The following is a 24,213-nucleotide window of genomic DNA, read 5'->3' as shown; positions in this document are numbered from 1 at the left end:
GAACATCCTGCGAAAGAAGGGAAGAATGGCTGCCGGGTGGGCAGTTAGCAAGTGGAGTGGGTCCGTTCGCTGCCCTCAGCACCCTGGGCCAAGGCAGCCAGCTTGCGCTCATTGGACTGGACCTTCAAGCCTCTTTCCTTCCCTGCGTGGCCAGAATCAGAGCAGTGGCTTTGTGTGTCTGGTTGACCACAGGATGGGATGTTGAGACTTCTCAAGGGCCTTCAGTCAAGAAACCCACCATGTCACCAGCAGTAAGAATAATGGTAGCTCACATTTACTACATACTTACTGCATGATAAGTCCTGTTGTAAACATTTTTCATGGAGTAACTTTTCACTTAATCCTTACAGCACCCCTGTTATTATCACCATTTTATAGGTGAGGAAACTGAGGCACAGAGAGGTTAAGTAACCTTAGACACGCTCCCTGTCAATGGGTTTTTCCCTTTCAATGTATGATGAATAAGAGGATTAGAAAATAAAGCCTGACCTATTTTGGTAGATTGACCATTATTCTGTCTTCCATCTGATTAGCTGGGATCTGGACAGTGCTTTGTGGAAAAGCACCCAGCGGTCGAAACCACACTGACAAGCTGTTTTTATAGGAATGCAGGAAGGGGCTTAACTGTTGGCACATCCAGCAAATGGCTGGTGACAGGAAGAAAAAGGATCCACAAGCTATGCAGGATTTCCCCAGCCCGTGAGCCTGGGGCCAGCAGACCACAGGGCAGTGGTGCCAGCGGGCTGGACTTGACCTTTCAAATGACAGTCACCCCAACTAAGTTTGTGGGGAGAAAAACGCTGTTCCCAGTTCAGGTCCCCTGAGAATTAATTCAGGCACCAGATCATCTTTCTAGGTGCCTCTGATCAGCCATGCTCAGTGGAAATCCTTGATTCCCACAATTCTTCTCTGAGTTAAGACTTTTGCGACACCTTCAAGTCCAAGTTAGTGGCTCTCTGCAGACTCTCCCAGGTGTGGCACAGCACATGGCTGCTGGGGCCTGGCTGTAGCAGGTGTCGCAGTTGGGAATACATTCGGCTGCAACTGTCAGAATACACAGGTAGCACTGTCACTTCAACATGGTGGCGTCTAAGAACAAAAGAGACGCTTTCAAATCCAGTTATCACATCTGCATTCCAAGCTGGAAAAAGACAGACTGGCGAAGGGGCAAAGGACTGTGTGGATGAGTCCGACTTTTTTTGTAAAGAGAATGGAAACACTTTTCCAGAATCCCTGCATGAGAAGCCTTCACCTACCCCCAGGTTATGAAGATACGCTCCTGTGTTATCTTCTAGACACGCTCATATTTTTCCTTTTCATTTAGGTCTTTGACCCATCTGAAATTGATGTATATGCGTAGAATTAAACATAGGGTTCAAGGCTAAGCCCATGCTCTTAACTGCATTGCTGGTGGTTCTAGAGCCAGATCTGCTGGGTTCAAATCCCTGCCTACTTGCTGTGTGATTTTGGGCAAGTTACCTCTCTGCACCTGTCTTCCGGTCCGTTAAAAATGGGGATCTTAGTAGACCTACTTCACAGGTTGTTATGAGGGTTAAATGGGTTAAAAAACTGAAAACAATGCCTTCAATATAGTACAACCCAAGCAGAAACCTTGTGCTTCAGCCCAGAATGAGAATTTGCAAGGCCACATACGGGTTTGGGGGCTCAGCAGGGAACCCTGGACCCGTCAGTGGGTGAAGTAAAGCACGTCACTGAGGTTACCATCTCTTTATCTTTAGAAGAAGTTGCCAAATTGCTCTCCAGAAACATTTTTCCAGTTTCCACTCCCACCCGCAGTGACTGAGCGTTCCCCTTACCCCACACTGCAGCACATTTGCTGTTGTCAGACTCTGACATTTTGGCCAATCTGCTGTACGTGAAAGGGTCACACGGTGTTGTCTTCTCCGAACAGCTTCTCTGCAGAGGTCTGTTTGCACGCCACCTCTGCCACGGAGTTTCTCGGCCTAGGCTGGAGACAGGACCACCGTCCGGCCCCCAGCACAGTAAAATTGTCACAGCTCTGTGTTCAGAGCCCCGTAACAGCACACTTATCTTCTACAGAGGGTGGGGTTGGGGTGAGGGGGACAGGAAATGAGGAAGTGAGACCCTCAAAGTCAGCGACCCAGTCTCAGTCGTATTTGTGGACTGCATCAATCAATAAAAGAACCAGTGCTAAATCGTTAGTGTGTGCTATTAATAGAATATGGGTCATAAGAGAAAACATGATTAATTGCAGGATGATCTCAGTGGCTATTGAGGGCCTAGATTTTCCCAAGGCAAAGTCCTTTCTTCACATATCAGCATTTCTTTGCTGGGATGTAGGGTAGAGGCAGTTGAATGAACAGATATCTTCCTAAGTCACTATTTCAAAGACAAGATGGAGATGGGTATGATGGGAATCTTCTCTAAATGAAGGATCATCGAACCACTATATCAGTAGGTGCGTAAGTCCCTGATGCCCCGACATGAAGCTCTGGTAGTCCAGAAAGGACAGTGCAGCTTAAAGCAGAAGGCCCCAGTGGGTTTGATTCTTCACCTCACATCTTAATGCCTAGATCAGCCACATACACAGCTGGTGGCATAGAGGAGAGAGGTCTGGCTGTCCCCCATTACCACTTGGTCAAGAGAGAAGTGCAGGTGGCCTTCTTAGAGGCTGGGTGGACACTGCCCAGGGTGTGTATTCTGCTCCAGGACAGAAACGTAAGGGAACCTCCTGGCATCTCTGGGCACAGGGAGTGAAGAGAGCTGGTAGCCTGGTCCCAGCAGGCTGATGATCCCGTGCTAGCAGCAGTCACAGTCTCTGACCAGTTAGATTAGCCACCTCTCCTTCCTCCGGGAAGACCAAGTGAAGGGGAGTGGAGAGGTGTGAGCGGACAATCCTTTCCATATGAGTTGAGGTGGAAACATGAGGGTGGAGTAGAAAATTCCAGTGCAGAAGTACAGGAACAGAAAAGCGCAGGTGTGCTGGCTGTGCCTGGGGCCAGGCCAGTACCCTGGCAGAGCCATGGTGATAACGCCCGCTTCAAAACCTTTCAGCGAGGATCAAAACCAAGGTCATTAACATGTAAGCACTCTGAAATGTAATGTAAAGATTGATTTTCAGTATGATTATGGAGTGGTGGAACTTTTGTCAGGCATTTCTCTGAAAACAGAAAAAACTGGAGCTGCGGCAGGTGAAATAGGAGTACGAAGGCCTGGAGCCTCACGTGCTGCCTCCTTTTACCGTCTGCAGTGCTTTTACCCAAGGGCTGTACTCAGGGGAGTTCAAAGTGAAACCCCATGGGGCTTTAGGGAGGCCCAGCCCTGCCCCACAGCTGGCCCTGGCCCCAGACAAATCATTTAAGCATTCCAAACCTCAGTTTCCTTTTCTACCAAGTGGACAGGTCAGACTAGATCAAAGCGTTCTTCACCCATTTCCTCTTATGGGGCTTCAGAGACATCCTTGAGACATGTAGTATTTTGCATTTTTTTTCTTGGAGAGACAGGACATAGTTTTGTTTTGTCAGCTTCTTAGAAGGGTCATGTTCACCCAAACATGAAGGAGTGTTGCTGTTCTATTAGTCTGTTATAAGTGACAGAATCTCCCCAACTCAAATTGGCTTAAACTGCTAAGGGGAGTTAATGGTTCAGAGACCTGAAAATCCCAGAGGTGGACCTATGAGTCACCACTCAGTTATTCTCATCAGGAATCCACCCTTCTTCACTTCTGGGCTCCACCTTTTTCAGCTTTGACTTTATTCTCTGCCCTCACCCCACCTCCCACCCCTTGAGATGACAAGGAAGCCCTCAGCAATCCCTGCCGTACATCCCATGTCTTTCCCCCAATAATTGCAGCAAAATTTCCAGGGCAGGCTCTGATTGGATCATGTGTCTCCCCTGGAGCCAATCCCGATGGCCGAGGGGAGCAAATATTCAGGCTAGGAGTCCAATCAGCACACTCCCTTCCCTCCCCAAGTCTCTCCTCTGAGATTCTGTTCTTGGTATAAACCTGTGGGAAATGAGATGCCTGGCCTGTGAGTATAACCAGTGTGTCAGATGGGCCACAGCCATGGGTGTGCTGGGATTGTGGAGGCAACTCCAAGGGCATCCTCCCTTCCCAGGTGGGGCTCTGGGATATCTGGAGTCCTGACTGAATTTCTGGCCCTGTAGCCAGCCCTCCTTTGCTGTCATTTCCACAAGCCCTTGGCACTTTCCTCTCGGTGGTGTGAGGGACCCCAGACTGATGGACATCCACAGTTTCCTCCAGTCGGCAGGAAACGAGGCCCTGGCCCAGAGAGACTTGGCACCATTGCATGTCACTGCTGATCTGCCTTTAAAGAGCCATATGCTCCGGGCGCGGTGGCTCATGCCTGTAATCCTAGCACTCTGGGAGGCTGAGGTGGGAGGATCACTTGAGCTCAGGAATTCAAGACCAGCCTGAACAAGAAAGAGACCCATCTCTACTGAAAATAGAAAAATTAGTCAGGTGCAGTGATGCGTGCCTGTAATCCCATCTATTCCGTAGGCTGAGGCAGGAGCATCGCTTGAGCCCAGGAGTTTGAGGTTGCAGCGAGCTATGACAATGCCACTGCACTCTAGCCAGGGCAACAGAGTGAGACTCTGTCTCAAAAAAAAAAATTTAAAAAAAGCCATATGCATCACTTTAGAGAAAGGAAGGGAAAAAAAACTAGAGTGGCAAAAAAGCAATTTCCGTTGCAGTTTAAAAGGCAGCTATTAAAATTTTACAAGAGCTTTATTGCAGGGGCTTTCTGATTATCCCAGGAATTTTTAAAATGGGAAGTCTGGTGATAAAGGAAAATGTTCTGGGTGCTTCTGGTTCCTTCCTGCCCTGCGACGCATCTTGAAAACCAAAATTGTTAGGGCTTCATAGACCGGCTTAGGGATAGCGACTGCCCAAGAGGCCATTTCTGAGTGTTTTTAAAGTATGTGTTTTTCTGTATTTGCTGTTTCTATGTATAGTTAACTGTTTCTAATTTTATTTTGTACTTTGCTAAGTGGCCTGGTGGTGAGCTATGGGAATCATCAAGAGCAGCATTTGCCTCTGCCCTTCTGTGTTAGTTGAGAGTCATTTGGTTGTGTGAACAAATAGAAATTCAGATCAGCTTGCTTAAATATAAAAGGAAACACACATGGACACATGGCCTGGGAGATTATACTTGTAATGGCTTCAGGCATGGCTGGATCCAGGGCCTCATGAGGTTGTCAGGACCCTGTTTTCTTTTACCTCCTGGCTCTGCTTTCCTCTGTGTTGGTTTTATTCTGAGATAGGCTCTAAGGTAGCTCCACAAGTAGATCTGACCAGCTTAGCAGCCTCAGAGGGAATAAACCATCTCTTTCCCCATAGTCCCAGTATATGTCTTGGGGCTAGTGTTCACTGGCTCTAATCATCCTGGCTGTGGTGCCAGGGTCACGCAGGGCCGTCTCTGAAGCTAGGAAACAGGGAAGGTGGTACAGTGGCTTTATTGCCAGGCCTGGATCATATGACCAGTCCCACCTTCACACCCAACCCATGGGTAGGGTCAGTTCCTTGCAGGAATCCCATGGGCTGAGTGGGAAAGGTGAGGTTCAGGGGGCTGACCCGGGAAGGGAAGTGGATGCAGCGTGGGCCAAAACAGCCGATGCTCAAGACCCCTCCCCATACTAAGTCCGTGAAGCCCAATCTGCCACACGTTCCCCAGTTATCTTCCTTTGGAACCTGCTTTGCCATTACCCTCTGTCAGGTCTAGGTTAGAGGTTCTTAATTTTGGGTCCATGGACCCTTGAAGGGTAGAAATTTAGAGGATCATTTTCACGTGAAAGTGATCCTCTAAACTAGGATCGTTTTTGGCTGGGAAAAAACATAACATCTCCATTTTCTCTGCCATCTAACAAATTCAGCATTCCCTTTTAAATGAGGGCAACAAACCACAGTTGTATCATCAACACCTGTGACTTTGTCACTGCTAGAAATCACATATTTCCATGTCCCATTACAATTGTTGCAAATATCACAAAATATTATTTATACTCGCCAATCTCTAAAGCACTATAATTACTGGACCCACCACTAGATCTCATAATTTAAAGCATTAATAAAGCAGCACAGATATTATTGTATCTCAGATTTGGTTTTACAGATATTTTGATACCTGAATATAATTGGTTTCCTTTCTAATTTTGTATGTTATATTTTATATACTTAAAAACACTCTGAGGAGTCCACACCCTTCTTCACCAGGCTGCCATTTCTTGGCATGAGAAAGGTAAGAACCCCTTTAAAAGAGGCTTCTCCAGGATCCCTAGGGGCAGGGTTATTGAAGGTGTCCAGATTCCTGAACTCTGGAAAGTTAGCTGGCTACTTGCTATGTTTCCTTCCTGGGAGGCTCCCTGGAGGAGCTGACTGGCATTTGAGCTTGGCCTTGGCCTTTGGGAGCACTTGGATGTTACGGTGTTGGGGAAGTGGGGCAGGGAGGCATTGCCAGCCTGTGGTTAGCCTTCCCGTTGTTGACTGTCTAACAGAGTGTGGTCTAGCCGTGTGGTCCGGAGCCAGGCTGCCTGGTTCATGTCCTGGCTGTGTGTAGTCTACTTCCCCCCACCCCTTAGAGACAGGGTCTCGCTATGTAGCCCAGGCTGGTCTCCAACTCCTGAGCTCAGTGGATCCACCTGTCTCAGCCTCCTGAGTAGCCGGGACTGCAGGCGTGTGCTGTCGCGCCCGGCTGAGTATACTTCTGACTGGCTGGGCTACCTCAGCTGCTGGGCTCCTTACCCACTGTGTGCCTCAGTTTCCTCATCTGTGACATGACAGTAATAATAGTATCTACTTCTTAGGGTGATTGGGAGAGTGAAATGAACCAGCATGTGTCTGCTAGGACTGAGCTGGCACGTCAGGAGGGAGAGTCATTAGTTAATGGCCATTCCATATGGGGTGGCTCTAGGTCGTCCTCTCAGATCTCACCTGACTTAGTGCCCAGCCTGTGCCGGCACCGAGAATGTGATGGCGAACAATACAGACAGTACCTCTAGCCTGGAGACAGTCATTCAGCCATGAAATACCCACTTAAATATAAACAACCGTGCTAAATAGACAAAAACATAAATTCATAATATGAAGTTCCAAATCAGGACAAGTGCTGTTTCTCTGTCATTCCTCTGTTCACAGTTGTCTGAAGGAAATGTCCTTACAGTAGCCCTCCGTCTGCCCCCACCGGTCACCCCACACTCACCCTGCGCCAGCCACACAGGCCTGCTGGCCGTGCCCGAAATGCTCCCCGTGGGCTCCCGCCTCAGGAAGGCTCTTCCCCAGGTAGTCACACCGTTTGGGGTCTCTCGTATTCAGGTCTCCGTCCTCTCCGCAGAGAGGCCTTCCCCGAGCTCTCTGTGTGCAGTGGCAGCGCCGTCGCTGTATCCTCACCTGCTGGGTTTCCACCAAGGTCCTCCCCACTCCCGACTTGGTACTGAGCACTTGCTCATCGTCCTCCCCTGGTAGAACGTCTGCTCCCTGCAGACAACTTTGTCTTGGCCGCTGGTGCACTCTCGTGCCAGGCACGTAGCAAGTGTCGGAGAGATGCTCCTTGAGGGAGTGACTGCGTGCGTGACAGGTGGATACTGCCGCAGGAAGGCTCCAGCTGGCCAGGGACATAACCTCTTTCTCCCCTCCGCGTAGACGCGCAGTCTTTGACACCGGCTCTCCCGGGACCCTCGAGGAGCACTAGTGTCCAGAAGGTGCTAAGGGTAAGTGCAGCGTGGCTGCTTGTTTACTTAAAGTTTACAACTGGTACATATGCGCATCTGTATTATTTTAAAAATTATGGGAAAAAGGGAAGTTTCCTTCACTGTCCCTCCCGTCACCCACAAGCCCAACGTCTTCCCTCAGAGGTAATTACCGTCGGTCGTCGGCTGGACGTCCTGCCAGGCCTTTCCCGTACGCGAACATTCCTGCTTATTTATATACACGCCTGTTATTTTAGTTTGCCATGTAAGAAAAAGGAGCCACGCTCTGTGGTGGCTTCTGCAGCGCGCTACCCGCTGTCCCCAGCTGTAGGATGTCTCAGAAATCTTTGTTCGTAAGCATACGTCAAGGTATCATACTCTATTTTTTTAATTCAATTTTTAAAATTTGCATAGAGTAAAATTCACTCTTTGGTGTGTCGCTCTTTTGAGTTTAGACAAATGTATGCAGTTGTGAAACTGCCATCGCGGTCACGATGCAGCGCATCCCCTCCACCCCCTCGCGTAAACGCACTGGTTTCTCTATAGGCTAAAAACACGGTGTAGGTGTTTACACAGAAGTAAAATATGTACATATGGTAAAACACTTACCTGTAATATATAGGTTTTATATGTTATATTTAGGTTTCTGGGGGGTTTATCATCCTCTTTTGTGTCCGTGGGATGTATTCGAAGCAGTGCAGTGGGCCGCAAGCCGTCCTTCCAGGTTGCAGTGAGACGGCCCTAAATGAGCACCCCAACCTTTATTAGCGGGGTTCTGGGGCGGGTGTTTTCTGATTTCTGAAGAACCAAGAGACTGTGACAGTGTGGGAGGGAGAAGGGCAGGGGACTCTGGCGTCCAGACTGGACACTGGCTGAGTCTTAGAGCCTGTCGGTCGAGCTGTGGAAACCGAGTGAATCTGGCTGGAACTTTCTCTCGTCTGTCTGCTGGGTCTCATCATGTTCCTCCGTCCTGCCAAAGCTCTGCCGGGTACCTGGAGCTTGTCTATGGGACAGTGTCTGGGGGCCAGATTTATGTCAAAGGATGCTTCTCAGCACAATTCTTTATTAACTTTTTTATTCTGAAGTAATGTTAGAGCTATAAAAAAGTTGCAGAAATGATGTTCACACATTTGCCCTTCACCCAGCTTCTCCTGATGTTACCATCTTACACAACTGTAGCACAATGATCAAAACCAGGAATTTAGCACTGGTCCAGTATTAACTAAATCACAGACTTTGATCAGATTGCACTAATGTTTCCACTGTCGTCCTCTTTCTGTTCCAGGATCCCACAGGGTCCCACACTGCATTCAGTTGTCACGTCTCCTTTGTCTCCTCCGGTCTGTAGCCATTCCTCAGTCTTTCCTCGTCTTTCATGACCTTGACACTTTGAAAGGGGACTGCTCTGTTATTGTGTAGAATGTCTCAATTTGGGTTTGTCTGATGTTTTCTTGTGCCTCAATTGAGGTCGTGCTATTTGGAAGAACACCACAGAGGTGACGTTCCTCCTCAGTGCGTCATATGGGGTCCCTGATGTCCATGCATCTTAGTCCTGGCAGTGTTCACCTGGATCACGTGATTAAGGTGGTGTCTGCCAGGTTTCCCCACTGTAAAGTTACTGCTTTTCCTTTGTCATTAATAAATATCTTGGGGGAGATACTTTGCTAATATCCTGCTTCTCCTCAAACTTCCACTCACTAATTTTAGCATCCATGGGTGGCTGGCTCTTGCCTACAACAGCTATGACTGTGGTATTTCCCTAATGGTTTTTGTATGTCCCTCATTCCTTCCACATGCATTAATTGGAATTCTTCCATAGGGAACACCTGTCCCTTCCCCCTCATTTATTTCTTTATTGAGTTATTAATGTATGTATCATATGGACTCATGAATATTTGTTTTAATCTCGCACATTCCTTTTTAATGTGGTAAAAGGTCCTAAATCCTGAGTGTGTTCCTAGCCTTGCCTCTCAAATTGCAGAAGGACCATGCATTTTCCCAACATGATAACCAGAGTATTAAGGAACTAGAAAGGAGACAAGGTTTCATTTATTCATTCATTCGATTCTGTTTGTTTCTTTTCCTTCACTCAACAAGTATGCATTTGAGTACCTACTGTTAGGTTCCAGGCACTGGGGATTCAGGAATGAGCAAAACAGATAAAATCCTTTCGCTAAGGGAACTGACATTCTACTGGAGGATCAAGCAATAAACAGACAAAAAGCGAATATGGGCTAAGTCAGAGGGGGATAAGTGCTGTAGCGTATGCAGAGATGAGCAAAGCAGGGGAGGCGACTGGAGTCACAAGGGGAAGCGTTAGACAAGGTGATCTGGGAAGGCCTCTCTGAGGAGGCCCTGAACAGAGGTGGGAAGGCGGCGATGCCTGGCCTACTTCCTCCCCCAGCCAGCGGGGAGGACGCAGTCAAATCGCCTCCCTTCTGAACAGGGTTTTGGGAATCGTGGTGAATAGGAAAAACGTGTTCCCTGCTCAGCTGTAGCCCATTGTTGCCCTGCGGAAATGCCAAGCATTGCAAGATTTTCTGATATTTTCCCCCAGCAGAAAAGGAAAATGAGGAATTTTTGTGCTGGTCCATTGAACTCAAATTATGCTATATCAGATAACTTTCGGTGATACATGGATGATTAGATTTTGTTTATTTTTTAAGTTACCTTTTCTTTGTAGCAAAAGATACCAATTTTTCATTTTCAGTGGTGATATAGATTCCTTTTTAAATATATATGTATTTAAGTTTAAAAGTGAGTTAATTTAAAGAAAATATTTAGTAAATGTACAGATGGGATGTAGCTGCAGCTGAAAGGAAGGGTGGAACACACGGCTGAGGTTTGGTAAACACCGTTATTGGCTCGGCCTTCCGCTCTTTTTTCCTAGATTTGGGGTTCCTCACTGTGGGCCTTAGCTGAGGTTGGCAAACAGCTACTATGGGCGTATGCCTTGCGCCATTTGTGTCATGGTGGGTGCATTGGCCAGGAATGCTTTCAGCTTCAAGAAGAGAAAACCAAACTCACTGCAGCTTAAACGAATGAGGGTTGATTTCTCTCCCATCATAGCAAACCTGGAGGTACTTGGCTGCCAGTGTTAGTTCAGTGGCTGGGTGGTGTCAGGGCTGGAGCCTCTTGGATTCTCTTGGCCTTTTCCTCGTGGTCGCATGGTTGCTGCCACTGGCCCAAGCAGAATAAAAAGTGAAGGATCAACTCCAGTGACATGTGTTTCAAATCTGCACTGCTTAAGCACTCCCAAAATATCCTAGAAGACTCCACTTGCATCTCATTGGCCAGAAATGTGTCACATAGCCTCCCCTTGCTCCAAGGAAGGCGGGAAATTTCATTTAACTTTTCAGCCTTTCCTAAGGAGGAGGCCAGAGAAAAAGTGATTTGAGAGAGTCAGTTGGGTTAGCCAGCCAACAATGTCTGGCTCCATGGGGAAAGAAAAGCAACAATAATTAACATTAATGGTGCTGACTGCGCCAAGCCCCGCTGTAAGCACTTTATGCGCGTGATCTCATTCAGTCCTTGCAACTACCCATGATGTCACTGCTGTAATATCTCTGCAGTAGTGATGAGGAAACTGAGGCACAGAGTGGTGCTTGCCAAGTAGAGGAGCTGGGGTGGGAACATTTACAGCCTGTCTCCAGAGCCCTTGCTCTTGGCCACGATACTTTGTTGCCCCGTAAGAGGTCCAGAAAGTGACTGGGGTCCCCAGCGGCTCACTGTGTAGCCTCAGCTTAAATTCTTTCAGCAGGGGAGGAACAGGGCTGCATATTTTGCTCTGGGGAAGTGGATCATTAAAAAGCTTTCTTGTGAATCGTGTCCGCCTCTGTGCAACTACCTCCCACTGGTTCTGGTCCAGGCCTGGTGAGCAGCACCAGCCACACTTCTTCCTGGCAGCCCTTTGAGGCTTGCACATGGCTGAGGAAGCTGCTCCTGGCCTCCCCTTTTCCAAGTAAAGTGTACCTGTGCTTTAAATTCTTCCAGGATGAGGCTCCCAGCCTTCCTCTGGAGTTCTGCTGGTTGATTGAATACACACTTACTGTGCACCTCCTCTGTGCCCGTCCCTGTAGAGCTGGCGGGGCCCTGTACTCATAGGACTCCTCATCCAGTGAGGGAGGCAGGTCCTCAGATGGTGACAGCCCAGAGTGGTCAGGGCTGTGATGGAGGAGGCCCCAGCGGACTGTGGGAACCCAACAGAGGTGTCTGGCCCAGCCTAGGGATCAGGGAGGGTTCCTGGCAGCAGCTTTTGGGCTTTGGAGGAGGAATAGAGATTCAAGGAGCAATGTGTCCCTTCTCCACCTCTCCCTTCTTCAGGGAAACTCTCCCTACAACTCTCAGAATCTCTGTTCCCTTCGTGTGTAAAATGAGAGGTTTGGACTTGGGTTTCCGTCCATCCATCCATCCAACATTGACTAGGCATGTCCCGTGTTCCTGGTCCTCTGCTGGGCAGTAGGCTTACCTGGATACAGTGTGTTGGGAAGGCTCTGCAGGTGAACAGCCCAGAGTGATGAGAGTTCTAGTAGGGGAAGCCGCAGGGCTGCGGGACCCCAGAGGAGTCACCTGACTGTGATTTGGGGTTTCAGGAAAGCTTCACAAGGGAGGCAAAATCAAAAGTGAGTGCAGATGGTGGCCAAGAGCACGGGCTCCAGAGTCCAGCTGAGCTGGGGTCTGGTCTTAGCCGAGCCACTGACGTGCCCTAAATGGGCAGCTTGACTCCGGGAGCTTCCGTTTTCTCTTACAGTTGTTTTGAGGATTAAAAATGTGAGTATGAATTTCAAGTACCTAGGACAGTGCCTGGCACAAGGTAGTCACATAATAGATGAGATGATGAGAAGGAGATGATGATGATGATGATGATGATGATGATGGCGGCAGCTTACACTCATTAGCTCTTACCGCACGGGAGATTAGGCAGCTTAGTCACAGGCTATAAGATAATAAGTGCTAGCTGCTGCCGTTGTGATTATTTACTCACCAAACATGTGAGGGTTTACCCTGTGCCCAGCCCTGAGCTAGTGTAGGATGTAGCAGGACTGTGTTTGGGGAACAGGGCTCACACAGCCGAGGCCTAGACCAGGAATTTCACTGGAGGGGTGGGAAACCTGCAGCCTTGGGGCCACATGTGGCCCTCCAGATCCCCAAGCACGGCCCCTCCACCAATCCAAACTTCACAGAAAAAATCCCTTTATTAAAAGGATTTGTTCTGTAAAATTTGGATTCGGTCAAAAGGCCACACTCAAGGATCCAGAAGGCCACATGTGGCCCCAGGGTTCTGCACCCCGTCTTAGGCCTTTCAGCTCTGGCCTCAGGAGCTTAGGCTGCCCTTGACCTCCATGGCCAGAACGCATGGATGCTCTGCTCAGCCCATCAGCCGAGCCCCAAATTAGACCTGACAGTGTGATTTATTCTCTGGGATAGAGCCGGGAGGGCAGAGCCCCAGTGGGTGATTCCAAGGGAAGGCTGTCAGCCTGAATTAGCCCCGGCCCTTCATGCAGCCTTGCTGTTTCAGCTTCCTCCAGCTCATAGGGTTTTCCAGGGTGTTGCTGCTTTCTGAATAGCCTCCTCCCCTGTCCCCAGGGACTGGGACCCGGCTGTGATCCCTAAGGAGCTGTGTTTGATGAGAGCTGCTGCCGAGGCCATCCCTGTCTGAAGGCAGCAAAGGCTCTGGGTCCTTTCATCTGCCCCATCAGGAATGGAAAGTGGCGATTCCCAGGGAGCAGTTGTTCCACCCGCCTCCCCCAGTCCTTTCACTGAGGTTCAATACTGGCAACTGGAGGCCACTACCTGCTCCGCACTTCCAGCCTATGACTACGGTGTCTCTGCCTCTGGCTGCCTTCATTCATTCTCAGGAATGCCGGTGATGGGCGGGATTCTGCTGCAGTAACAAATTAACCTGGATCCTAGAGATTGGACACAGCAAACGTCCATTTCTTATCTGTGACACAGGCAGGTCAGATGCGGGGCCTGACCCAGGCTTGAGGTTTCCAAGGCGAAACCTCCAGCCTCCAGGGACGCCACAGCAGGAGACAAGAACCAGAGGGAGGCACAGCAGCGCTTAGCTGCCGAGGCCCAGAAGGAACAAACTCCCGTCTGCTCACACCTGGAACTAGTCTCCCGGTCCTGCCCAACCGCAGCAGGGCTGCGAGGAAACGTGCGGGTGCCCAGTATTCAGTCAGCAATAAATGTCATGGCCACAGTTGACAGGTGTGGTATTTATGCAGCACCTACTGTGTGCCAGGCCTTCTCGGGGCACTGGCAAGAAAAGGGGGTGCCTTCCTTCCTGGAGCTCCGGTTGAGTGGAGGAAACAGCATCTAAGTAATTGCAGCAAGAGCTGTATAATTACGTCTGCACTAAGTGCCCTGACGGAGGAGCCCAGAGGGCTGTGAGAGCATATCTGAGGGCCCCGACGTGTTTGGAGAGGTCGAGAGATGTCTGTCATAAGGACTGGCATTTGGGAGGAGGCCTGAGGGATGAGTAGGCCTTCACTGGGTGCAGGTACGGACTGGGGAGAGCGTTCCCAGTGGAGGGCACAGCGTCGGTGGTGTTCTGGACGTGGGAAGGAGCTCGACTGAGAAGGACCTGGAAGAAGGCCTGCGTGGCTGCAGGGTCATGAGCAGGGAGAGGTAGGTGTGGGCTGACCGTGCAGGGTCCGGCTGGCCATGGGGAGGAGTTTGGTACTTGTAACCCCTGCCTTTTGGAGTTGTTAAAAGAATTAAGTGAGCACAGTCATTCTTTCAACAAATGCTGCGTTCCTGCTCTCTGGCAGCCAGTGTTTCAGTAGTGAACAAGACAGACAAATGTCCCTGTTCTCGCAGAGCTGGCATTCTAGAAGGGGGAGACAGACAATAGGCAGGAAAAACAAGTAAGTATGATAATTCTACCTGGTGAAAAGAACTGACCAATAAATAGGGTATAATTGAGAGTATGTAGTTTGGATGCTTTGGGCTCCAGGTATTAGAGACCCCCTCTTTCATGCAGGCTTCGACAGTCAGGAAATGTACTGACCCCCAACTCCAGGTGTGAGCGTTCTTTGGCCCACTTTCCGGGCCGGTGACATAGCGACTCAGCAATGGCCTGAGGGATCTGTCCGCCATAGTGCCTTCATCTGAAAGCAGTTCCCTTCCACGGTCAGAGGATGGCAGTTAGGGACGCGGTGGGCAGTCTCAGGGCTGGGAGCGGAAGCCGTTTCAAACTCTGCGTGCCCCAAGGGTCTTCCACTAGCCTGCCTTGGTGGGCAAGAATCGCCGGAGCCAGTGTGAGAGTGGGGAGAAGGATGCCATCGTCCAGGCAGGAGATGACGGAGGACGGGACCAGGGTAGGGAGAGCAGCGGGGGAGGAGGGGGCAGGCTCTGAGTACAGTTTGGAGATAGAGTGGACAGGGCTTGCTCATGGCATGGCTGCTCCAAAGGAGTGCTGAGTGGACACACACACAAATGTCTCTCTTGTGCTGTGGCTTCTCTTGTAAAGTCCTGGTGCACATTTGCACATTACAGGCTGTGCGAAATCCTCCAGGAAAGAAACCTACTTCTTTTTTTCTCCCGAAAGACACCTGGTAGCATGTTCTGCACTACAATTTGGAAAGTTTTGCTTAACTAATGCTTCTCATCCTTGCTGTACATTAGAATCATGTTGGGAGCTTTAAGACGTTCCTAGGCCTGGTCCCACCCCACATTCTGTTGGAATTACTGAGGGTAAGCAAGTATGGGACTTTTTTTTTAAAGCTCCCCAGATGATTCCAGTATGCAGGCAGGGGTGCAGACTACTACGTTATCCTGTCCTCGGGTGAGCTTCACATTAGAAAGCTATATTATTTGTTTGCATTTCTGATGATCAAAGTAATACTTTCTTATTGTTTAAAAAAAGAAATCAGAGGACCCAGAATCCCCCAAGATAATCATTTTTGCGAGCTGGTGTGTATCTTCTGGATTTTTTTCAGTGTTTGTTCTAAAAAAATACCAGATATACCCCCTAAACAAGGTGATTCCAAAGAGAAGATTTAAAAAAAAAAGTTTGAGGCCCACAGGAAATGTTAAGGATAAAGACAATGTAATCAGGTGCTTATTTATATTTGCTAATTTATTAATTTTGTGACATATTTAGAATCTTGAGATCGAAAATATTAAATTCAAATATTGCTTATATCCTCTCATGTGTCATAAAACAGTGTCATTCACACTTTTCACAGGCATTCTTATCATCACCAGAGTCACTTTTTGAGTCACCTACACACATTTCCAGAATATATTGTCTCCACGTCCATCAAAATGTTTGTAATGTGGCCTTTCTTGAATTTGTGTATTATGTTGTCACTGGACGCTGTATCCCAATTCTTAAGAACCCCATCCTATACCGTTAGACAGTTTTTAAAAAATTCCTCTTTTATTTGTGTATTGGTGACTTCTACAGTGTATCCACTCACTGTTAAGTTTTTTTAGAAAAACAAGATTTGATGTTTTTTAAGGACAGTTACTGAAAATAGATAAATGACTGAATAAATGTGAACATATAAAAGCAGTTATATAATCACTTGTTTTCGAGTCAATCAGACTAATCATTCCAATATGAATAATAAGTGACAACTCAGGAAAATTAAATTTCTCCATGCAATGTCATCCCCCCCAGTGGCACTCTGCTTCAAGACAGTTTTTGGTATTATATTCCACATCCCGTTTTCTAATTTTCAAAGTTCCCATTATATAAATGCCCCAGTAAGACTTTGACCACAAGTATTTTGTTTAAATTGATTGAATGTTGCTTACATTTATTTGTCCCTAGCTTGCTTTTTAAAGAAATCTTTTTATTATTTTTTGCCTGGCACCTGGTTAGTACTATTTAATTTTTTTGATGAATTTTATTGTGTATATTTGAGGTTTACAATATGGTATGTGTTACATATAGATAGTAAAATGCTTACCATAGGGGAGCAGATTAAACCTCTCATCTCACCTAGTTACCAACTATGTGTGACGAGAGCAGTTAAAATGTACTTACTTAACAAAAATCCCTAATGCAATACAATTTTGTAAACTTTAGTCCTCATGTTATACATTAGATCTCTATAAATTTGTTCATCCTGGATACCTGCTATTTTGTATCCTTTGACCTATATCTTCCCATTCCCCAATAAGCACTGTTTCATTGTCTATCTCAGTGTATTTGAGCCCTTTTTTTTTTTTTTTATGGTTGTTTGGTAGTTCTACTTTTAATTTCTTCAGGAACCTCCATGCTGTTTTCCATAATGGTTGTGCCAATCTGCATTCCTACCAGCCGTGTACTAGGCTTCCCTTTTCTCCACACCCTCACCAGCATTTGTTATCTCCTGGATTTTCGATAATAGCCATCCTAATGGGTGTAAGGTGATATCTCACAGTGGTTTTCATTTGCATTTCCCCGATGATTAGTGATGTTGAGTACCTTTTCTTATTACCTGTTGGCCATTTTTATGTCTTCTTTGGAGACATGTCTGCTCAGGTCCTTTGCCCATTTTTTAAATTGGGTTATTTATTTTTCTGCTATTGATTTGTAAGCATTCTTTATAAATTTTGGAAATTAACCCCTTATCAGATACGTGGTTTGCAGATACTGTTTCCCAGTCCATAGGTTGCCTTTTCATTTTGTTGATTGTTTGCTGTGCAGAAGCTTTTTAGTTTGATGTGGTTCCATTTATTTAATTTTGCTTTTGTAGCCTGAGCTTTTGGTATCATATCCAAAAAATCACTGCCAAGAACTGTGTTAGGGAGCTTTCCCCTATGTCCTCTTCTAGGAGTTTTATGACTTCGTGTCTTACATTTAGGTCTTTTATCCATTTCGAGTTGGTTTTTTGGTATGGTGTGATAATGGTCCAATTTCATTCTTTTGCATATGGAAATCCAGTTTTCCCAACACCGTTTATTGAAGAAACTATCCTTTCCTCATGTGTCCTCTTGGTGCCCTTGTCAAAAATCAGTTGACCGTATATGTTTGGGTTTATTTCTGAGCTCTCTTATATTTTTGTTTTTAGGTGAGTACCACACTGTTTTGATTACTATAGCTTTGTAATATAATTTTAAATCAGGAAGTGTGATGTCTCCAACTTTGTTTTCTTTCTCAGTATTGCTTTGGCTATTTGGGGTTTCTTTTTGTGGTTCCATACAAATTTTAGGATTGTTTAAAGGGCCTGTTCACAGTGTCTTATAACACTTGGAATTGTGGGGTTCAGCCCTTAGGAATAGTTATGAAGTCTGTTATAATACATGCATCTTTTTTTATTGTTGCCAAAACTAGCACCATTTAAGTTTTTAGAAGCCTAAGACTTACCCAGAGAGCACTTGGTTCAAAATAAAGTAATACGAAAGACTCTAAAAGACAATTATTATTTCTGAGGATAACTTTTTTGGAAAATCTTGTTTTATATTTGGATAGATCTTGCATCCCAAATAAATTAGGTTAACCTCACGCAAATAGCTAGCTTCGAGGTGTCTGACCTTCTTCCCACGTGAGCTGTAATGAGTTGCAGAGCCTGAGTTCTCTTGCTTCCCCAGCTTTATGTCATTCGTTCATTCAGCATTGATTTATTTTCTGTCAACTACCCTGAGACCCAGTACAGAGGACAGTAGTAAAGATGGCTTTGGAGTGTGCTAGAACCCAGCCCTCCACTGCTACGTGTGTGACTATGGCCAAAGCACTAACCTTCCCGTGCTTCAGTTCCTCCATCTGCAAAACAGAGGAGATAACGCCACCCACCTCATTAAGGGGTGGCGAGCGTTCAGGAACTTAATGCAGATCCACAGTCCCAGGTGAAATGTGATCCAGGCTGGTGTGTTGTCATCACGGCGGAAATATCCGTGTGATGGATTACCGTGCTCCTCCACAAACTGCCAGGGTTGTCTTTCTAAAATCCGAAGTATTCAGAATTCCAGAACACATCCAGCCCGAAAGGTTTAGGAAGGGATCATGCCACTGTATAGCACTTAGCGTAGTGCCTGGCCCATAGTAAATGCTGTGTCAGTGTTAACCATTTATTGTTACTACTGTTACTATTATTATTTAAAGTGCATTTCTCACCAGCCTGACTCATCATCGAGGAAATGCAAAGGATAATCACAGTGGGATACCGTTACACACCTGCCTCAGTGGCTAAGGTAAAAAGCTGACGTGGAGGAAATGAGGTCAGAGAGTTCCATGTGAGGCCTTATAGGTACTGGGGACTTTTCCCTGAATGGATAGTGGGAGGGTTCTGAGCAGAGGAGGGACATGGTCTGACCCATATACTAATGGAGTCTCTCTGGCCATGTGGGGCAGGAGTGGAAGCCAGGAAATCAGGGCAGAAGCTCCTGCTATGGTCCATGGTCCTGCCAGGAGACAGGGGCAGGCAGAGGGAGGGGCGGATCCCAATTACATCTCGAAGGTGGAGCCAACAGTGGGTATTAATGGCCTGGATGTGGGGGTGAGAGAAAAGGGGGCCTAGGATGACCCCGAGATTTTGGCCCGAACGCCAGGCGAGTGGCGAAGACATTGAGTTGAGGGATCCCGGGGTGGGGCTTGCCGGGAGCAGCAGAAGGTGGTGTGAAGAATCAAGCAGCGTAGAGTCCATTCGGCGTCGGATGTCCCTGGGACAGCTAGCTGCATGAGACAGCAAGGGGGCAATCAGACACTCAGGTCTCAAGTCGAGGAGAGAGGGCCAGGCAGGAGAAGGAAGTGTAGGCGTCCTCTGCAAAGATCTGGTGTTGAAAGCCAGGAGCCCAGGGGCAGTCGCTGGGGGAACCATGTGGATGGAGAAGAGAAGAGAGAAGCCGTCCTGAGAGGTGAGGACTCAGCAAAGGAGGCCGGGAGGGAGGAGACCCGGAGAGCGTGGACCCTGCGGCCAGGCTAGGAAGGAGGGACATAAGGCATAGAAATGACTGTGCTAGGTCCAGCGATCTGGGGACAAAAAGCTGACGAGAGCAGGTTCAAGAGAGACAGGGCTTTGAGACGCTGTCCCAGCAGGCGCGAGCCCATGAAGGTGTGACTGCACGTGTTTTGTTTGTTGCTGTCTCTCTAGTGCTCAGGCCACGCCTGACAACACAGTGGCTGCATAGTGAGAATGTGTTAAATTAACGTCTTCTTGGACTGGGGAGAGACTAGAACCGAAAGAGGCCCTTGGAGTCAGAGGCTGTAACTCCAGAGTATGGTAAAAATGTGTTCCGTGGACCTGGGCTCCTGTCCCCAGAGGATGCTGGAGGAAGGGACATTTAGAAACGTAACCCAGGCATCTGGATACTCCCAAACTAACTGATTACGTAGTACCTGTTGTCTCGGCCAGGACCGCTGTGGCGCCCCCATCCGTCCATAAAACAGGGATGATAGCAGTATTGATCTCGCAGAGCTGCTGTAAGCAGTCATAGTAAACACTAGGTGTTTAATAAATGTGAGCTATTGTTGAAAGTAATACTTTCGTTACAAGTGTTCTGACTTGATAACCCTCACCATTTACTGGAGGAGATATCAAATAATCACTCAGATAGCCACGTGATTTAAGTGTGGTAATCGAACTATGAAGAAAAAGCGCAGACTGCCTAGAGGAAGAATTAACAGGCAGGGGGTGTGAGGTCTTACTCCAGGCTGGGGCGGGGTGGGGGTGGGATTGTCAGAAGAGGCTTTTCTAGAGAAGCACCTGGAGCCTAGACTTGAAGAATGAACAGGAAGGAACTCTGCCAGGGGAGGCTGGAGGCCGGGGAGTTTTGGGGTGGGGAGAATAGCCTGTGCAAAGGCTCTGGGGTGGGAAGGAGGTGGGGGTGTGTTGGGGGAGCAGAGTGAGGGGGTGGAAATTTTGGTCTGCAGGGCTGTCACAGGGGGCCTGGTGGGCCATGGGAAGAGATCTGGACTTTCTTCTCACAGCCCCTGGGAGTCACGGAAGAAGGGTTTTAAGGAAAGAAGTGCTACAGTTTTCTTTTGTTCTTTCACCCCTGCGTGCACTTTCCAGGCTCGATGTCCTGATTCCCTCGCTCCCCCAGGACAATTTGTCTCCACTGCTATAAGCCAGAGTCAGGGTCAGAGACTCCAGCCCTCCCCCGCCACGTGGCACCTTTGTGCTGTCATCTGGCCACGCAGCAGGGTTGAAAGGAGCCTTCTATAAAGAAGAAGGTGCCCTGGTTCTAGACTCGTCAATCCCTAGGAAAGAAACGCCTGCTGGAGCGGCCCACAAAACAGATCTCTCAACAGCTGCCTCTTCCTCGGAAGGGCTCCAGGCCTCAGTGACTCACGAGCCCTTCCTCTCAGGGAAGGGACCCCAGCCGGCTCCCTACAAAGGTGGCCTCGTTTCCTCCCAGGCCCAGAGCAGCTGACAGCCCTCCCACCCCGTTTCCCTATTTCTTTTCTGAGATACCAACCAATGTGCTTCTCTCAGTTCCCTCTTCTGGGCCGGCCGGGAGAGAGGCAGGGAGGGCTGAGGAGGGGAGTTTCCAGATTACCTTCGTCTCCTGAGCACCACACAGGACATGACTCCTTTGTGGGCCCACGTGAGTCTGCCATCCCCCCTCCAGCCTGGGAATGGTGTCGGAGGTTCAGGATGTGGCGGGGCCCAGGTACCCTGAGTAGCTCCTCCGATCCCACCGACTGACATCTCCTCCGCGCAGGTGGCCTCTGCCAGTTGCTGGGTAAGTGGGGGCCTTGCTGTCCCCTCTTCTGCTGAACCTAGGGCTGGGCGCACGCAGAGCAAGGTGAGCTCTGACCCTGCAGGGGAGGGGGCTTGAGAGCGCCGCGTGTCAGGAAACCCACATCCTTACAACTGCTGCTCTTAGCAGCGCCACTGGCTGAGGGAGAAGTTCTTACAGAGACCCTCGAACAGGTGGGCTCCCCGTCTAGGCCTAGTCCTTGCCGCTAGGTGTGTCCTGGGTATTTACTCACTCAGTCTTCCCAAAGACCCTATGAGGTAAGTACTATCCAGTTTTACACATGAGGAAACTGAGGCACAGAGAGGTCCGGTCACTTGCTGCCTGAGCCACACAGGCAGGAGTCGTGGAGTCGGGGTTTGAACCTAGGCCCCACCTGGCCTTATAATCACTCGCTGTGCCTCCTGCCGGCTAACTCGGCTCCCCTCACGCGCACTCTCTCCGCCCCCCCTTATTCTCGCATCGTCCTGCTCGCTTTCTTCACAGCGCTTTCCGCAGTCGATTTGTCGACTTGCGCATTGTCTGTCCCTGCCCTTTAACATGTGAGCTCCTGTTTGGTCATATGAATCATGCGTCTTATTTGTTGCTATATCCCGAGCTTCTAGAATAGTACCTGGCACAGAGGAGCTGCTTAATACATATTTGTTGAATGAATGAGTCAAAGTTGCTGGTGACAGAGATGTCTCACTGGGTAGGTTTTTCTTATCTTTTCCTTCATCCTCTGTCCCTCCTTCCTTTGGCTTTATGGAAGAGGCAGTCCAAGTGAAATTGCTGTCCAGAGTCGCGGGGCCATCTGTGGGTGGAGCAGCGACTGAACCTGGGGCAGGCTGACTTCAGAGCGCACGTTCCTCGGCCTCCCCTTGTCTCGCTTGGCCTGTCCCTTTATTCCCATGGAGTGAGGTACACCGCAGCCAGCAAGGTCGCCTTGCTGAGGTCCTCGGGCCATGTGCCATTTCAGAGATCCCAGCAGTAGCCCCGATCCAAAAGTGTGACCTTTGATTTGGGAACAGAGCAGCTGCAGGGGCGCCAGGCTGGGCTTTGAGGCTCTGTCTCTGATCCTCAGCCCCCGCCAGCTGGAGATTCGCCCCCTGCCGGCATCAGGAGAAGCCAACGCTGGAAACTGGCTGCAGCTTGGCTGTCACAGGGGATGAAGGAAATAACCCACTGCTGAGGGTTTCCGGAGCCTTTGGGTACAGAGATGCAACTGACTGTCTCTGTGGCAACCTGTGTGTGCCCCTCGATGGGCAGCTTGAAACCCACAAACATTCTCCATGCGTTGGCATTAATGGGCCCTTCCTAGTCACACTTCTGATGCCCTTTTCCTTTTTGCAGAGATTGTCTCTGTTCAACAATCAAAAAATGGCTGGCTAGTTTGTGGGTCTCAGTTAGGGTGCTTTTAGCTGCAAGTAACAAAAACCTGGGCATCATCTGGCCAAACGTAAAGACATCTAATGTGTTCTGGGATCCCAGAGGTGGGGCGGCATCGGCTGCTAGGATCAGCAGCTCAGCGTGTCTGTCGCAGACTCACGTTCTCGGCTTTAGCTTCCTCCTAAGGCCTCTGGAATTGCCTCTTGGTCCCAAAATGGTGTCCAGTGACCATCCAGGCTACTTGTCTTCTTGTCCACAAGCATCAGGGGCGAGAGAGAGAGAGAGAGAGAAGCCCCCTCCCCCGTGGGTTATAAATACTTCCCTTCAGTCTGCAGTTGGCCCAGCTTAGGTCATGTGCCCCACACACAGACACACCAGGCCAATCAGATTTCCAGAGGAAGACCACACCCTGGTTGCCTTTGACCAATTGGGGTTCATCTTCCCGGAGCTGAGAACGATAGAATTGGGAATTGAGTAGACAGATGCCCACCATGGTAAGAAAAGGTCTCCAAACTCAGTTCCCAGCTAAGGCTCACTAAGTTAACAAATTGTGTCAGGCCCAACGGACTTTGTGGCATCTGAGATCAAACAAGTGTGGTTTTCTTTTGAAGAAGTCTACTGTGTCCAATTTCTGCCTCTTCCTTCCACTCTCGCCTAACTCCATGAGAAGGGGGAGGGGTGTGCGAGTGGAGTCTGGCTGCCAAACACGGCTCATCTGATGGTGGAAAAACGTGTGTCTCCTCCCTTGTCACTGGGTAGGTTTTTGTTATTTTTTCCATCTCCATCCTCTGTCCGCCCTTCCATTCCTCCCCCTACTCTGAAGCGTTTGTGGCGTGTCTGTAGCTATGTACATGTCCTTGTAAAATATACGTTGAGGTTTGAGTTAAGAGTCAGTTTCCAGAAATGGTTTTGGGCTCTGTATCTCATTCTTTCTGTTTTTTCCAGTTTTCACCAAGTAGCGTGTGTTTGAGATCTGGCCACGTTGTTCTGTGCACATCCAGTGTGGCATCATGTCTGATGGCTGGACCGTCCCATGTAACGGGCGTCCGCCCTCCCCCACACAGCTCGTCCCCGGCTCCACACCACTGCACGCAGTGCTTCAGAGAGATGCCCCCGCCTGCGTCCTTTTGAACCCAAGGGGTTTGTATCCAGTGATCACGCTGTGGCAGGAGACAGGCATTCTGTCTTGCCCCAGGGATGGCCAGGCCGTGCTCCAGGAGGCTGCTCTGGCCTGCGCTCCCCAGAGCACAGGAGGGTCCGGCTTCCCCATTTGCCTCTAACCACTTGCTGCTCTCCTGCTTCCTAATTTGCACCAGTATTGTGGGTGTAGAGTGGGGTCCCCGGGGTTTTAATGCTCTGATGGTCAGTCTGGCTGATTGGCTCCTTGCACCCCAGTTAGGTCAATTCAGGCTCCCCCTTCCATGAGTGGCCCAGTCAGCGCCATCATGAAGGACGATTCTGGAACCAGTGGCCTTGGTTCCAGTCCTGACCCTGCCACTTAACCGAACAAATTAGTGA

At 48.8% G+C, this 24,213-nt stretch overlaps 1 protein-coding gene across 1 annotated transcript in view; it reads left to right on the top strand.

The window, feature by feature from the left end:
* SIPA1L3 (signal-induced proliferation-associated 1 like 3) overlaps nt 1-24,213 on the top strand; it is a 208,838-nt gene that overhangs the window by 80,718 nt on the left and 103,907 nt on the right. Inside the window, exon 2 of the mRNA XM_012657142.1 lies at nt 7,643-7,710. The gene's annotated coding sequence lies outside the window, so the exon portion shown is untranslated. The remainder of the gene's footprint in view (nt 1-7,642; nt 7,711-24,213) is intronic.

This window comes from Propithecus coquereli, unplaced genomic scaffold, assembly GCF_000956105.1.
Source record: "Propithecus coquereli isolate 6110/MARCELLA unplaced genomic scaffold, Pcoq_1.0 Scaffold53, whole genome shotgun sequence".
Taxonomy (NCBI): Eukaryota; Metazoa; Chordata; class Mammalia; order Primates; family Indriidae; genus Propithecus; species Propithecus coquereli.
This window is presented reverse-complemented; position numbering and strand designations above follow the sequence as displayed.